The sequence below is a fragment of the Chlorocebus sabaeus genome, chromosome 20, assembly GCF_047675955.1.
Source record: "Chlorocebus sabaeus isolate Y175 chromosome 20, mChlSab1.0.hap1, whole genome shotgun sequence".
Classification (NCBI taxonomy): domain Eukaryota; kingdom Metazoa; phylum Chordata; class Mammalia; order Primates; family Cercopithecidae; genus Chlorocebus; species Chlorocebus sabaeus.
In genome coordinates this window covers 2,558,838-2,572,681 of record NC_132923.1, presented here as the reverse complement: position 1 = coordinate 2,572,681, position 13,844 = coordinate 2,558,838, and the positions used below count along the sequence as shown (strand labels likewise).

Below are 13,844 nucleotides of genomic sequence, written 5' to 3'. Positions count from 1 at the left end.
ATGGACCAGGGAGAGAGTCTTATTCCTAAGAAGTGGTTCTTGGACTTTGGAGAGGCAACAATTGGTTTGAGTCTTAACAAATGAGTGGGAGTTTGTTAGGCCAACGAGGAGTGGGAGGGGATTCCAGGAAGTGTAAAAGTTTGAGCAAAGGCGTTGAGTAAATTCGGGAAATTGCTAGCAGTTCAGGAAGGTTGCAGCATTCAGTGCAAAGGAGGGGCCAAACTAGAAATTGGACAGGAGAAATTCACAGAAACCAAGCCACATAAGGATCAGTAGAACCCTGTAGGCTCTTCAAAGAGCCTATCCTTGAAGGATTTAAGCATGAAAATGTTGTCATTATTTAAACCTAGACTTTAAAGAGATCCTTCTGCTCCGTGTTCCTGCCCTCTGCCAGAGATAGCAAGACTGACAGAGACTCTGCGCCTGTAGCCTGGGAGCCAGAATGGGGAGACACATTGGGCAGAGCCTGGCAGAGTCACAGGAACTTGTAGTCCTCATCTATTTGTTATTCATGGAAGCTTTCTCCTTTTCTTGATTGGATCAACAGAAAAATAAACTGTCATCTTTGGCAGATGATTCAATGAGAATTCAAGGTTGAAAATGATAATATACTCTGAGAACTCACAGGTCTATAAAAGGAGAGGCCTATACAAGGAAAGAAGAGGACGTGGTAAATGCAGAACAGACCCTCAGCATCTTGAAGGACCACCAAGGGGAAATAAGTATTTCAGACCTTTCATTAATCTGTATTTTTAACTTTTTGTTTGAAAATAATGTCAAAAGAGTTGCAAGAAACAATTATTATTAATAATAGTACAAAGAACACCCTTATAAATATCTTGTAGGGAGGAAGCTACAAGTTGGCTGTGACTGTGAATACCTCTCTGTAATGTTTCGCCCATTTTGCTTTAATATTAGCTATCTCTCTCTCTCTCTCTTTCTCTGTCTCTATTTGAACTATTATAGGGTAGGTTACACATGTCTTGGCTTTTTATCTTAAATACATCAGTATGAAGAATTAGGATAATTTCTTATACAACCACAATATAGTTATCACTTAAGTAAATTTTACATTGATAACAATATTCTTGTCTAACCTACTGTTTGTACTTCAGTTTTGTCAGTTGACCCTATAGTGTCCTTTGTAGCCATATTTTTCCCTCCAGGTCAGGATCCAGTCCAGTATCAGGTATTCCATTTAGCTGTTGTATCTCTTTAGTATCCTTTAACTGGAACATTTCCATAGCTATATCTTCTCCTTTATGACATGGATATATTTGAAGAATGCAATTTTCCCACCCTTTCTTTTTTCTTTTTTTTTTTTTTTTTTTGAGATGGAGTTTCGCTCTGTCACCCAAGCTGGAGTGCTGTGGTGCAGTCTCGGCTCACTGCAACCTCTGCCTCCCAGGTTCAAGCGATTTTTCTGCCTCAGCCTCCTGAGTAGCTGGGATTACAGGCATGCACCACCACACCCGGCTTTTTTGTATCTTTGTAGAGACGGGGTTTCACCATGTTGGTCAGGCTAGTCTCAAACTCCTGACCTCATATTCGCCTGCCTCAGCCTCCCAAAGTCCTGGGATTACAGTCTCTCTTTTTTAATAGCAAATTCCTCACTTGGGGTTTTTTGGTATTTCCTTACAACTAGATTCACATTATGCATTCCCAGACTAGGTATTACACAAGCGATGTTGTACTCTCAAGGTATCACATCTAGAGACCCTTGATGTCTTCTCATTGATAATGTTAATTTTGATCACTTGGCCAACACATTGCCAGATTTCTGTATTGTATAGTTACTTTTTCTTTTTTCATTTTAACTAATAACTATATGTTGGCATACAGTGGAAGGCCATGCAAACATCTTACTCCTCATCAAAATTTCCTCTGAGATTTAGCATCCATTGATAATTTTTGCCTGAGCCTGTCTTAATTGTGATAGTTGCAAAATAATAACTTTCTTCACTTTAGCACCTCACTCCATATTTGGCATTCTGTTGTAAGCAAGAACCCTCCTTTCATCTATCTGATCTATCACATCTGTCTTCTCCAGTCAGTTTTGGTAGTCTGTGTGATTCTTGGAATTTTTCCATTTCGTCTAATTTATTTCCGTACAATTGTTCATACTATCCCCCTTATAATCATTTTTATTTCTTTAAAGCCAATAGTAATATCCCCTTTTAATTTTGATTTTGGTCCTTTGAGTCTTCTCCATTTTTCACTTTATCAGTCTAGCTAAACATTTGTCAGTTTTGCTGATCTTTTCAAATAACCAAACTTTAAATTTGTTTTTCTTTTATTTTTGTATTCTCTCTTTCATTTCTTTCCACTTTTATCTTTATTATTTTCTCCTTCTTGCTTTCTTTGAGCTTAGTTTATTCTTCTTTTTATAGTTTCTTAATGAACTTTGTTTTTTTATAGTTTATTTTCTTTCTTTTTTTATTTTTATTTTATTTTATTTATGTATTTATTTTAGACAGGGTCTCACTGTGTCATTCAGACTGGAGTACAGTGGCACAATCACAGCTCACTGCAGCCTTGATCTCCTAGGTTCAAGCAATCCTCCTACCTCAGCCACCCAAGTAGCTGGGACTACAGGTATGAGTCCCCCAACCTGGCTAATTTTTAAAAATTTTTTGTAGAAACAAAGTCTATGTTGCTAGTCTTGAACTCCTGAGCTCAAGTGATTCTCTTGCCTCAGTCTCTCAAAGTGTTAGGGTTACAGGAATGAGCCACTAATCCCAGCCTATAGTTTCTTAAGGTAGAAGGTTAGATTATTGATTTGAGATCTTTCTTTTTTAATTTAGACATTTACAGCTATAAAAGTTTCTCTAAGCATTGATTTCCTGCATCTCATAAGTTTTTGATATGTAATATTTTTAGTTTTATTCATCTCAAAGTATTTTGTAATTTCCCCTATGATTTATTCTTTGACCTATTAGTTTTAGAAGTATGTAGTTTGATTTGCACCTAATGGTGAATTTTCCAAATATCCTTCCATGATTGATCTATAATTTCACTCCATTAAAAACATACTTTTGACATTTCTGTAATTTTAGTCATATCATATTTGTTGAGACTTGTTTTAGGGGCTAACATATAGTCTATACTGGAGAATGTTCCATGTGCATTTAAGAACAACAAACGCATATTCTGCTGCTGTTGGGTAAAGTGTTCTATAGACTTTGGTTAAGTTTAGTTGGTTTACAATGTTGTTTAAGTCTTCTACTTCCTTGTTGATTTTATGTCTAGTTGTTCAATCCATTATTGAAAAGGGATATTGAACTCTCCAGTGATTATTATTGAAATGTCTATTTATCCCTTCAATTCAGTAAGTTTTTGCTTCATGTCTTTTGGGGCTCTGTGCGTATATGTTAATAATTGTTACATCTTCTTGATGCATTAACTCTTTTATTATTATAAAATGTCCGTCTTTGTCTTTACAACAGTTTTTGTCTTAAATCACATTTTGACTGATCTTAGTTTCTAAACCCAGCTCTCTTTTGGTACTGCTTCCATAATATAATATATCTTTTTCCACCTTTTACTTTCAACCTGTAGGTGTATTTGAATCAAACTGTGTCCTTTGTATACAGCATATAGTGGGCCCATTTTTTTAAATCCAGTCTTATAACCTCGGCCTTTTATTTATAATGTTTAATCCATTTATATTTAATGTAATTTCTGATAAGGTAGGATTTATGTTTGCCATTTTCCTATTAGTTTCCTATGGGTTCTATTTTTTGTGTGTTCTTCTCTTTCTTTATTAGTGCCCTCTTTTGTATTAAATATATCTTTTCTACTGTACACTTAAGTTCCCTTGTCATTTTTTTTTTTTTTTTTTTACTGTATTTAAGTTATTTTCTTCATAGTTGCTTTGGAGATTACAATGATCTTAATTGCAATAATATAATACTTTGTTCTCACATAGCTTTTTCTCTTGCCCCCATTTTTTGCTGTTATTGTCATACAAATTACATCTTTATACATGTGTGTCGTTAACACAGATTTATAATTATTGTTCTATAAAATTGTCTTTTAAATCAGATAAGAGAAAAAATTACAAACAAAAACTACACTTGTACTGTCTTTTATATACATTTTACGTATCGTATATCAGGGCAGCCCGCGCGAGCGAGCAAGTGCCGGGAGAGCGAGCAAGTGCAGGGAGAGCGAAGGAATGAGGAGCGGAGGCGACCTGACCCAGGGAGCGAGCGCCAGCGGCCAGCGCGTGTGAAGTGCGGGGAAGCCGCCTACCCCCGACCGGCTTCCCTGTTCCTTCTCTCCCCGTCCCCGTTTCTCCCCGCCACCACACCGCCCCCCGCAACCCCGCCCCCGACTCCGAGCAGCACCAAGTCTGCGACAACGGCCCAAGTCGGTAAAAAGGAGCTCAACTCCAATTGCAACCGGGCAGACGAGACATCAGAAAAAGAATAGCAAGAAGCAGTTGAACATATTGGTGAAGTACAAAATGAAACAGACTTCGTGAACAAGCCAGTGAGGAGAATTTGAAAGTAGAACAGAAATAGAACAAACTCTGCCAATCATTTTTTCAGAAGAGGTCAGAATTGATCATTGATTGCCCAAACCCCTTATTTTTGGGTAATATCATTTGTCAACCACGCACGAGTGTCTGCACTGCTTGTGGAGGAGGACTAAGAGGAACTGCATTATTTGACCAGAGTTGAAGTGACATAATTTGAAGATACTAAATCAGGTTACAGAATAGATTTTTATTCTGATGAACATCCTTACTTTGAAAAGTTATCTCCAAAGAATTTCATCTAAATGAGAGTGGTGATCCATCTTCAAAGTCCATTGAAATCAAATGGAAATCTTGAAAGGATGTGATGAAACGTTCAAGTCGAAGGAAGAATAAAACCAGTAGGAAGAGGCAGCCTGAGGCACCAGAGAGATTCTTGACCTGCTTTACTTTCTGATGAAGGTGCTGGTGAGTTAGGAGAGGTCATCACAGGTACTACTTGGCCAAACGCATAACAATGCTCCTTGGTTCCCAATGTGAATGAAGAAGAAGAAGAAGAAGAAGAAGAAGAAGAAGAAGAAGAAGAAGAAGAAGAAGAAGAAGAAGAAGAAGAAGAAGAAGAAGAAGAAGAAGAAGAAGAAGAAGAAGAAGAAGAAGAAAAAGAGGAGGAAGGATTAGAAGATACTGATGAAGAAAGGGATGAGGATGAAGGCGAAGAAGAGGAAGATGATGATGAAGGTGAGGAAGGAGAGGAGGATGAAGGAGAAGATGACTAACAGAACACTGATGTTCTGAACACTGTTTAAAAAAATTTTCTCCAATCCCTGGGAACAAGTTGCAGTCTTTTTTCTTTATTTCCCCTCTTGTGCTCGGTCACCCAGTTCTTGAGGTCTCTTTTCTCTGCACCATGGTTTTCAACTTATTTGGGGGGCAATATCTGGAGCATAACACAATGGGAAAAGATTCTCTACCTCTTTCTGTTCAGAATTCATTCTTATCTCTTCCTGTCTGAACAAAAGCTGTATGGAATCAACACCACCAAGCTCTGTGAGAGAAAAGAAAAACCTTCTCCCTTCGCTCTGCTGGAAGCTGGAGAGTGCCAGACCCCTGTGTAGCAGTGCCTAGAATTCTAGCTTCTTTCCTCCTTTCTCTGTATATTGGGTCAGAGAGTATAGCATGTCTCTATGTGAATATGGACAGTCATTTACCAACATGTATCTGTCTACTTTCTTTTATTTAAAAAAAGGAAGAAAAAACCTTTTAAAAATGAGGTTATAAAAAGTCATCAAAGGGTGGATATGAGGTATTTGGTGGGTTAAGTGGGCATTTTGACACCATGGCTTCTCCTTTGGCATGTTTAATGGTGATGTCTGACAGACATCCTTGCAGTTTAAGATGACACTTTCAAAATAAAATCTCTCCTAATGATAACGAGCCCTGTCACTCAATGAGAGAATCAGCAGAACCTGTAGGATCTTATTTGGAATTCACATTCTCTCTTGTAATTTTGTTCCTGATTATTTTTAAATTTTCTTTTTGTGTCACTAGAAAGGAAGGACGATGCTCAGTTTTAAACGTTAGAAGTGTACAAATTGCTTTGTTAACAATAAAACTGAATGTATACACACAATAATAATAATAATGAAGTGGCTATGTTGTGTAGGGGTATATCTGGCCTGAGGACCTGGCCCGTGCTACCAGTAACTATCTTTGACTCTACCTGGAAATTCACAAAAGAATAGAGCTGATTATTCTCCAGTCTTACTCCTCCAAAGCCCCTGCAAGAGACTGGGGAGGGATCACTGACGCTTTTCAGTGTCTCTTGCCTTACTAGTTTTTCCTTAGAAAAAAATACACCACACTTTACCATGAATATATATATATATATATATATATATATATAAGGTTCTTTACTAAATTGTTCAGTAGATCTCAAGGAACTTGAGAAAGAACAAAGGTTATACAAATTTGCATAATGAAGCATAGTGTCACAAGTCTGGAAAACAATTGGGGCTGATTCATCTTGATGAAGAATTCTAAAATTTTGCACATTAAATCTTGCTATCTAGATGCTAATATTTAGCTTTTCTCTTGATTCTTCAAGTTACTACATAACCTTTCCCACAAAATTCTTCCCCACCTTTATTTATTTGGGTATCCTGCATACAATCAGCTGATATAGGAGGTACAGTTTCTGTCCTTTTCATCCTTTCTCATCTTTTACAAATGCAAATGCCTCATCTTTGGCCAGATGCTAAGTGAAATTCTCCTTTGCTCACTCAAAGGTGATTTTAAACTGGGGAAAGGTAAACGCGGGTGTAAGGGATTAGGCAGAAGATGGGTCCACTGCATCCTAGCTGAATCTCCCTACCGGTGAGATTTTCTCACTAGTTTTCTAAATAAATAAGCAGGCCTCAGTCACGTTAGGAAAAGAGATTTCTTTCATTAATAGGACTTTGATTTTGTGAAATCATAACCTCAGAATTATTATGACAAATAATATTTCATACTTTGAGAACTGGTTTACTATTCCAGAGCCACCAGTCAAGATAGCTATTTACTGTCTAGAAAGTAGGCAACAGCTTTATTTAGGCACCTTTTTGTGCAAATCTTTCCGGCAACCAGATTGTTTTGTCCTTCTCTGCCATCCTTGCATTCTCCTACTTCTTCTTCCTTAAAAGCTTTTCCACACATATTCTCCTGACCTACCTAACACCTTTCATTTTTCAGTCTTGGTTCCAAAAGAAAGCTCTCTCTGACCCTCAAAAGAAGATTCAATCTTTCTGACTTATCTCAGTGTGAAATAGTTCTTCCATCTAGCAATTGTCATGACACATGCAGCCATTGACATCATTGGGATTAAATTACTAATTTTCCTTATGACTATCTTCCAGACTGGAACGAAATATGTAGGAAGACAAGAACTATGCCTGCCATTCTCATTCTCAGTGTTAAATCTGCAAAGGTGTTTGACTCATAGCAGCTGCTCAATGAACACATCTAACCAGTTTCTTGGACAGTCTGAACTGGTGTGTTGGGAGCTAACATCAAAGAACTATTTTCCCCCATTCACATGAGGACTGTGTCAAATCTGCCTCCCATCACTTAAGGATGTTTTGGGAAAATCATTCACTTTCGTTTCTATCACTTCCAGTAACTTAACAGTACAGCTCAGATGTAAAACTCCCCTTTTACTTGTTCCTGTCACTTCAGCCCAAGCTTGTCTCATGATCTAAAAATCTGTAATAGGGAAGAGGGTGTGGTCTGATCTTTCCCCTTCTATTTTACCTCATCTAGTTCCAGCTTCTCAAATGATATAGGGCCAGGAGGAGAGGACCATATTATGTCTTAGTTACCTGGCTGCTGGTGGTTGTCTCTGTTTTTTGTAGAGCACAGGTGTAACGGCTTTCAGGGTGGGGGTGGGGGACTCTCCCTGAGTAGTGTGCTGATGTGGAAGATCTCTGGCTTGGCCTCTTCCGGCCCTCCTCCCACTCAGCTCTCATCAATGATGTATCAATAAAACCTCTTGCTGCTGGGATCTGCTTACGTGGTGGCCAGGGTGGCAAGACAGGTGAAGCTTGACTATGCCTGCAGCGTCCACTGTGGAAACCACTACATCTTTGCCATGCCAAACAGTGTGTGTACAGGCTGCTCCAGATATTGCTGCAATGTCATGTTTCTACCATGAAGAAAATCAGCAGATCCACTACCCAACCTAGAATTGAGACCTTAGTCTCCCTTTCTTTTGCATACCTTGAACCTCTCACGTGGCACTCTTGGAGGTCTCTTTCATTTGGCGCTATGGGTGGAGAAACTTACCCATAGGAAGGGAAGGGGAAGGCTGCAGGTCTCCCCAAACTCCAACACTTTTGATGTTCATGATCCTCTTTCTCTCTTCTCTCCCTAGTCAGCTCTGTTTATATAGAATGGGGGTGAAGAGCACTGGGGTAGTAAAACCAGTTCAGTCACCCTTTCCTAAGCCCTAGAGGTGGTGCTGCCGCAATTTATTTGCAGCTCTCTAGAATGTGAAGTCTTTTTGTCCTAGCCCTTAATATGAGGCATTAGGAAAAGTGCCTCTGGGAATCCTATTGCAAATATCTGTTGAGAGAACCAACCAACGTGTTTGCTGCGTTGTTGGCTCCTTAGGGAGTCTCTGACCAAGTTAGTCACGGGGATAGGAGGCACTTCTTGAGAGAACTATGTTTCCTATGTCAGTAGAGGAGGAAGGAAATAAACCAAGGCACTGCCTGTCAGGGGATGTGCAGACCCTCATGGGCAGCTGGAACTTCAGAGGCAGAATTGGCATGGTGAGGTCTGGGTGAAAAGCAGGAGTTATGAAAAAAAATAATCAGCAGGATAGGGTGAGACAGAGGAACAGAAAAATGAGAGATGGAAAGATGACGGGAATAGAACATGATGGTGACAAAAATTTGTAGGAGAAGAAGATGGTGGAGGATAGAGGAGGAAAGACAGACAGGGTGGAGTTGGGGGAGGGGACCAGGCAAAAGGAGTGGGCTCTCACTGAACTGGAGCAAAGGGCTGGGCAGAGCAGCTGGTGAAAGAAAATAGAGCCTGCGGTTAGCATTTGCCAGCTGGTGCAGGTGGCTGTGGGCTAAATCCATCCTCTGCCCCACCATGCAGTCTTCTAAGGAGGTTAGAGGTGGGGGAGGAGGAGTGGAAGGAATTGTGGGGAAGAGAGAACACACTCTCCAGGTGCAGGAGCTGCCACTTTAACAAATGCACTTGAAGATAGCGCAAGAACACTGCGGAGGAGCTTGATCCTTTTATTCCTGGACAAGAAGGGACAATGAGAGATGTCCTTTCTCTCTCTTTCTAAGGCTTTCTAAGGCTGCTTTGATCATACCAACAGTTGTGTAAAATTATTCTGGCCAAGGAAACCTTTTAAAGTCCAAATCCTCAATGAAGACTTTCGGAAACACTTCCACTCCAAACAACCTGCAGCCCTGTTCCTTAAAGAAAGCCATGGCCGGGCGCGGTGGCTCACGCCTGTAATCTCAGCACTTTGTGAGGCCGAGGCCGGCAGATCATGAGGTGGGGAAATCGAGACCATCCTGGCTAACATGGTGAAACTCCGTCTCTACTAAAAAAATACAAAAAAAAATTTGCTGGATGTGGTGGCGGGCGCCTGTAGTCCCAGCTACTCAGGAGGCTGAGGCAGGAGAATGGCGTGAACCTGGGAGGCAAAGCTTGCAATGAGCGGAGATCACACCACTGCACTCCAGCCTGGGTGACAGAGCGACTCTCCATCTCAAAAGAAAAGAAAAGAAAAGAAAAGAAAAGAAAAGAAAAGAAAAACGAAAAGAAAAGAAAAGAGCCATTCAGGTAATGAAAGCTCGGCACAGAGCCTGGAACATACATGGGCTTAGTCAGTGTTCCTTATTAGTAAGCGGCTTCCAGCATGGGACTCCTAGCATAGGTAAGCACTTGGTAAATATAGGCCATAAATGAGGAGCCAGGTCTATTTGTATGTACCCCTACCTGGTCCCAACACAAGGGCCCAATCCAAGCTGCTTATTTGTCAAAGCCAGATATGAGGGTTACATTCTCTTAGTCCACAGGAGCTCCTGGCCTTGCCAAACTTCCATGTGTAACCTCATGCTGGCTGTTGAGACAAGCTGGTTCCCACCCCAGACCTACTGATTCAGAGTCTGCATTTTCACAAGCTCTCCCAGTGATTTGCTGGCAAGTTAGGGTTTGAGAAGCACTGACCTAATCCAAGGCTTTAAGTTTTACTTAAACTTGCTGCGGTGGAGCCAGCAGAGGGCAGTGCCGGAGCTTGCCTGAGCTGCCTGAAGGACAAGGGGAAGCAACTTATTCTGAGACCTCAGTTCACTAGAGGCTACTCATGACTTGAACTTGAGGCAAATTCTGGAGTATCCTCTTTGCACAAAGACAAATGGGCTTGTGTATACTGAGAAGGGAACACACTAACCCCTTTTTTTTTTTTTTTTTTTTTTAAGATACAGAGTCTTGCTTTGTTTCCCAGGCAGGACTGGCAGTGGCTTTTCCCAGGTGCGATCACAGCACACTGAAACCTCCAACTCCTGGCCTCAAGCAATCTTCCTACCTCAGCCCTGGGAGTAGCTGGGACTACAATGTATGCCATTGTGCCTAGTTTCTACTAACTTTTAATGCATAGAAACATATCAGGGGCTGGGGAACGTAAGAACCAGGCCTTGTGACTTCTAGAGAAGGCTGTTGCCTTGGTGTAAGATATTAGTTGTCTCTGAGGTAAATTTGGCTTAACGAGCTTGTGACCTGTGCAGTGACACGGGGCCCCAGGTCAGAAGGGTCCTGTACCTGGGTTAGTGCTCTGCTGTTGCTATCACTATCTGGAAATTCTTGATAATTTTCTCTTTCAGCTTCTGCTTTTTCACTGAAGTCCATTGGGACAATGGAGCATGCAGATGAGAAGGGAAGATACATGGAATCTGCATATCTGCCACCATTCTTTTTTCATATCCTATGAGCACGGCACTCCAGCGGACCTACCTAAAATGTGTGGGAGTTCAGTGAAACTTAAAGCAAGTGCAAAGTAGTCACGTTATGGGAACCACTGGCTGTCACAGAGTGTTGGAAGAACATGTATGCAACAAGAAGTAAAATAAAAAAGTTAAGTTGGATTTTTGCAGCGTTTGCACACTTCCAATAAGAACAAAATATATATGCATGCACAAGCCATGAAATATGAACTAATTGCAATGATTCCAAATATGAATTAAATATTTTATTTTCATTTAAAACTGACATTTCAAAATATAAAAAGTAAAATTCACGAAAATTTAAATTTTTAATTTGCCTTTACTTAGAACAGCATTAAATAGCAAGCAAATAAAAAAATACCAATTCAAGTAGAGAGACTGTGGAAGAAAGGAAAAAGCTTAATATTTCAGTACCGTTACTGGCACATTTTCCTTGCTTTTTAAACAAGGGGGGCCAACATTTTCATTTTGCACTGAGCCCCACAAATTATGTGTCTGGCACTGCCTTGAGGGATGGGAGGAGCAGGGAACCATTGGTGCCTGTGACCTGAGCCGTCTAAGGTGAGATTTACCTCAGGTTTCCAAGTAACTGGAAATAATACAAATACAATGTCCGCAGAGGTGCGCTGGTTCCTTAGCAGCTGAGCAATGTGCTTATTTGTGACAGAAAGTGGCATTTGTTTCCTTCTTACTGCTTGTTTATGCCATTCGCGCTTGCGTGTGTGTGTGTGCCCGCGTGCGGGCACGACATTCCCGAAAAGAAAACCTCTTCTTTCACTGAGAAAAGTGAGGGGAAGGAGAAGGGTGGATTTGGTCCATGTGCAAGATGCAGAAAGGGAATGGAAATGGTCCATGTGCAGGATGCAGGATGCTCAGAGGTGAGTTCGGATGGGAATGCAGGCTGCTCAGAGGTGAGTTCGAGTGGGACTGCAGACTACTCAACCGTAAGTTCAGATGGGGCTGAAGGCTGCTCAGAGGTGAGTTTGAATGGGAATATAGGCTGCTCAGGGGTGAGTTCGGATGGGATGCAGGCTGCTCAGGGGTGAGTTCGGATGGGATGCAGACTGCTCAGAGGTGAGTTGGGATGGGGCTTCAGGCTGCTCAGGGGTGAGCTGGGATGGGATGCAGGCTGCTGAGGGGTGAGTTGGGATGGGATGCAGGCTGCTCAGGGGTGAGTTGGGATGGGGCTTCAGGCTGCTCAGGGGTGAGCTCGGATGGGATGCAGGCTGCTCAGGGGTGAGTTCGGATGGGATGCAGGCTGCTCAGGGGTGAGCTCGGATGGGATGCAGGCTGCTGAGGGGTGAGTTGGGATGGGATGCAGGCTGCTCAGGGGTGAGTTGGGATGGGGCTTCAGGCTGCTCAGGGGTGAGCTCGGATGGGATGCAGGCTGCTCAGGGGTGAGTTCGGATGGGATGCAGGCTGCTCAGGGGTGAGCTCGGATGGGATGCAGGCTGCTCAGGGGTGAGCTCGGATGGGATGCAGGCTGCTCAGGGGTGAGCTGGGATGGGATGCAGGCTGCTCAGGGGTGAGCTGGGATGGGATGCAGGCTGCTCAGGGGTGAGCTCGGATGGGATGCAGGCTGCTCAGGGGTGAGCTGGGATGGGATGCAGGCTGCTCAGGGGTGAGCTGGGATGGGATGCAGGCTGCTCAGGGGTGAGCTGGGATGGGATGCAGGCTGCTCAGGGGTGAGCTCGGATGGGATGCAGGCTGTTTGGGGGTGAGTTCGTATGAGGAGACAGGTTGCTCAGGGCTTAGTTTGGATGGGATGCAGGCTGCTCAGAAGTGAGTCCCGATGGGGATGCAGGCTGCTCAGAAGTTATTTTGGATGGGACTACAGGCTGGTCTTGGGGTGGTGGGTTTCTTCGGGAGCCCAGGTTGACCTGTGGAAAAGACAAAAGCCTACCTTTCTTATCATGCTTGTGCAATGCAGGGCAGGCAGCTGCCTTCCAAGCAATGGCTCCGTTGCAGTTCCTTGCATCATGTAGCCCCACTTTCTGAAGTCCTTCACTCCTGCCATATCCATTCCACCCACTTTCTTTTGGGCAGATTTCATGACATGGCTCCAGCTAAACACAAAAGTAGCTGGGACAAGGAGTTTTTTCACTCACCCAGGGGAAAATGAGAAGGTGTGGCAAACACACACAGCACCGTCTCTATCACCAAGGAGATGAGGTGAGGAGGGAAGGGCCACAAATGCGGTTAGGGAGGCTGGTCTGGTTTTAAAGGTGAGCAGTCTGTGGCGGGCAGATTTTTCTGAAGGGGAAGTGCATTCTGTTGTGACTCTCTCAGCTCCAGGCACATGAGGAGACTTAGAGGAGGGGACATTAAGCAAAAATCCCAGGTGTTATGTCATTGGTGGGCCTGGGGACTCCTACCTGCACATAGTGGACAACTCTGGTGAGACCACTGTGTCGACCTGATGGTTTTTTGGGATCCCATGAAACAACTGGGAGTTGAGAAGTTGCCCACACAGCGTCAATGGAAAAGAGGAGAGAGAACTCAGCTCCCTACGCGAGGCCTGTGGGGCAGGAAGGCTTCTTATGAGATAGAGCTGCATCCTTCCTTCTGAGGGAACAAGCCTGAACCTATATTTGCAGCAGACTTAAGGAGAGTGGTCCTCAGAGGGGCCAGAGCAAGGCAAGCCATTGGAAAGGAGGCAAAGGCTTGGCAGGGGAGCTGGAACCCAGGAGGCTTGGCATGGATGTTGGAATAAGAGTCAGAGGTAGCACAAATTGACTCCTCAACTGTGTTGACACACAGGAGCCAGTGGCCCCAGACTCTCCCCTCTGTGTTTCCAGATTCCAGTTTCTCCCGGCTGATGGAGCAGGCACTGTCTGACAGATTTGGGACAACTTCAGGAA

At 42.8% G+C, this 13,844-nt stretch overlaps 1 pseudogene; it reads left to right on the top strand.

Moving 5' to 3' along the window:
• Positions 1-6,321, top strand: LOC103225861 (protein SET-like; annotated as a pseudogene).
• Positions 6,322-13,844: the final 7,523 nt, after the last annotated feature.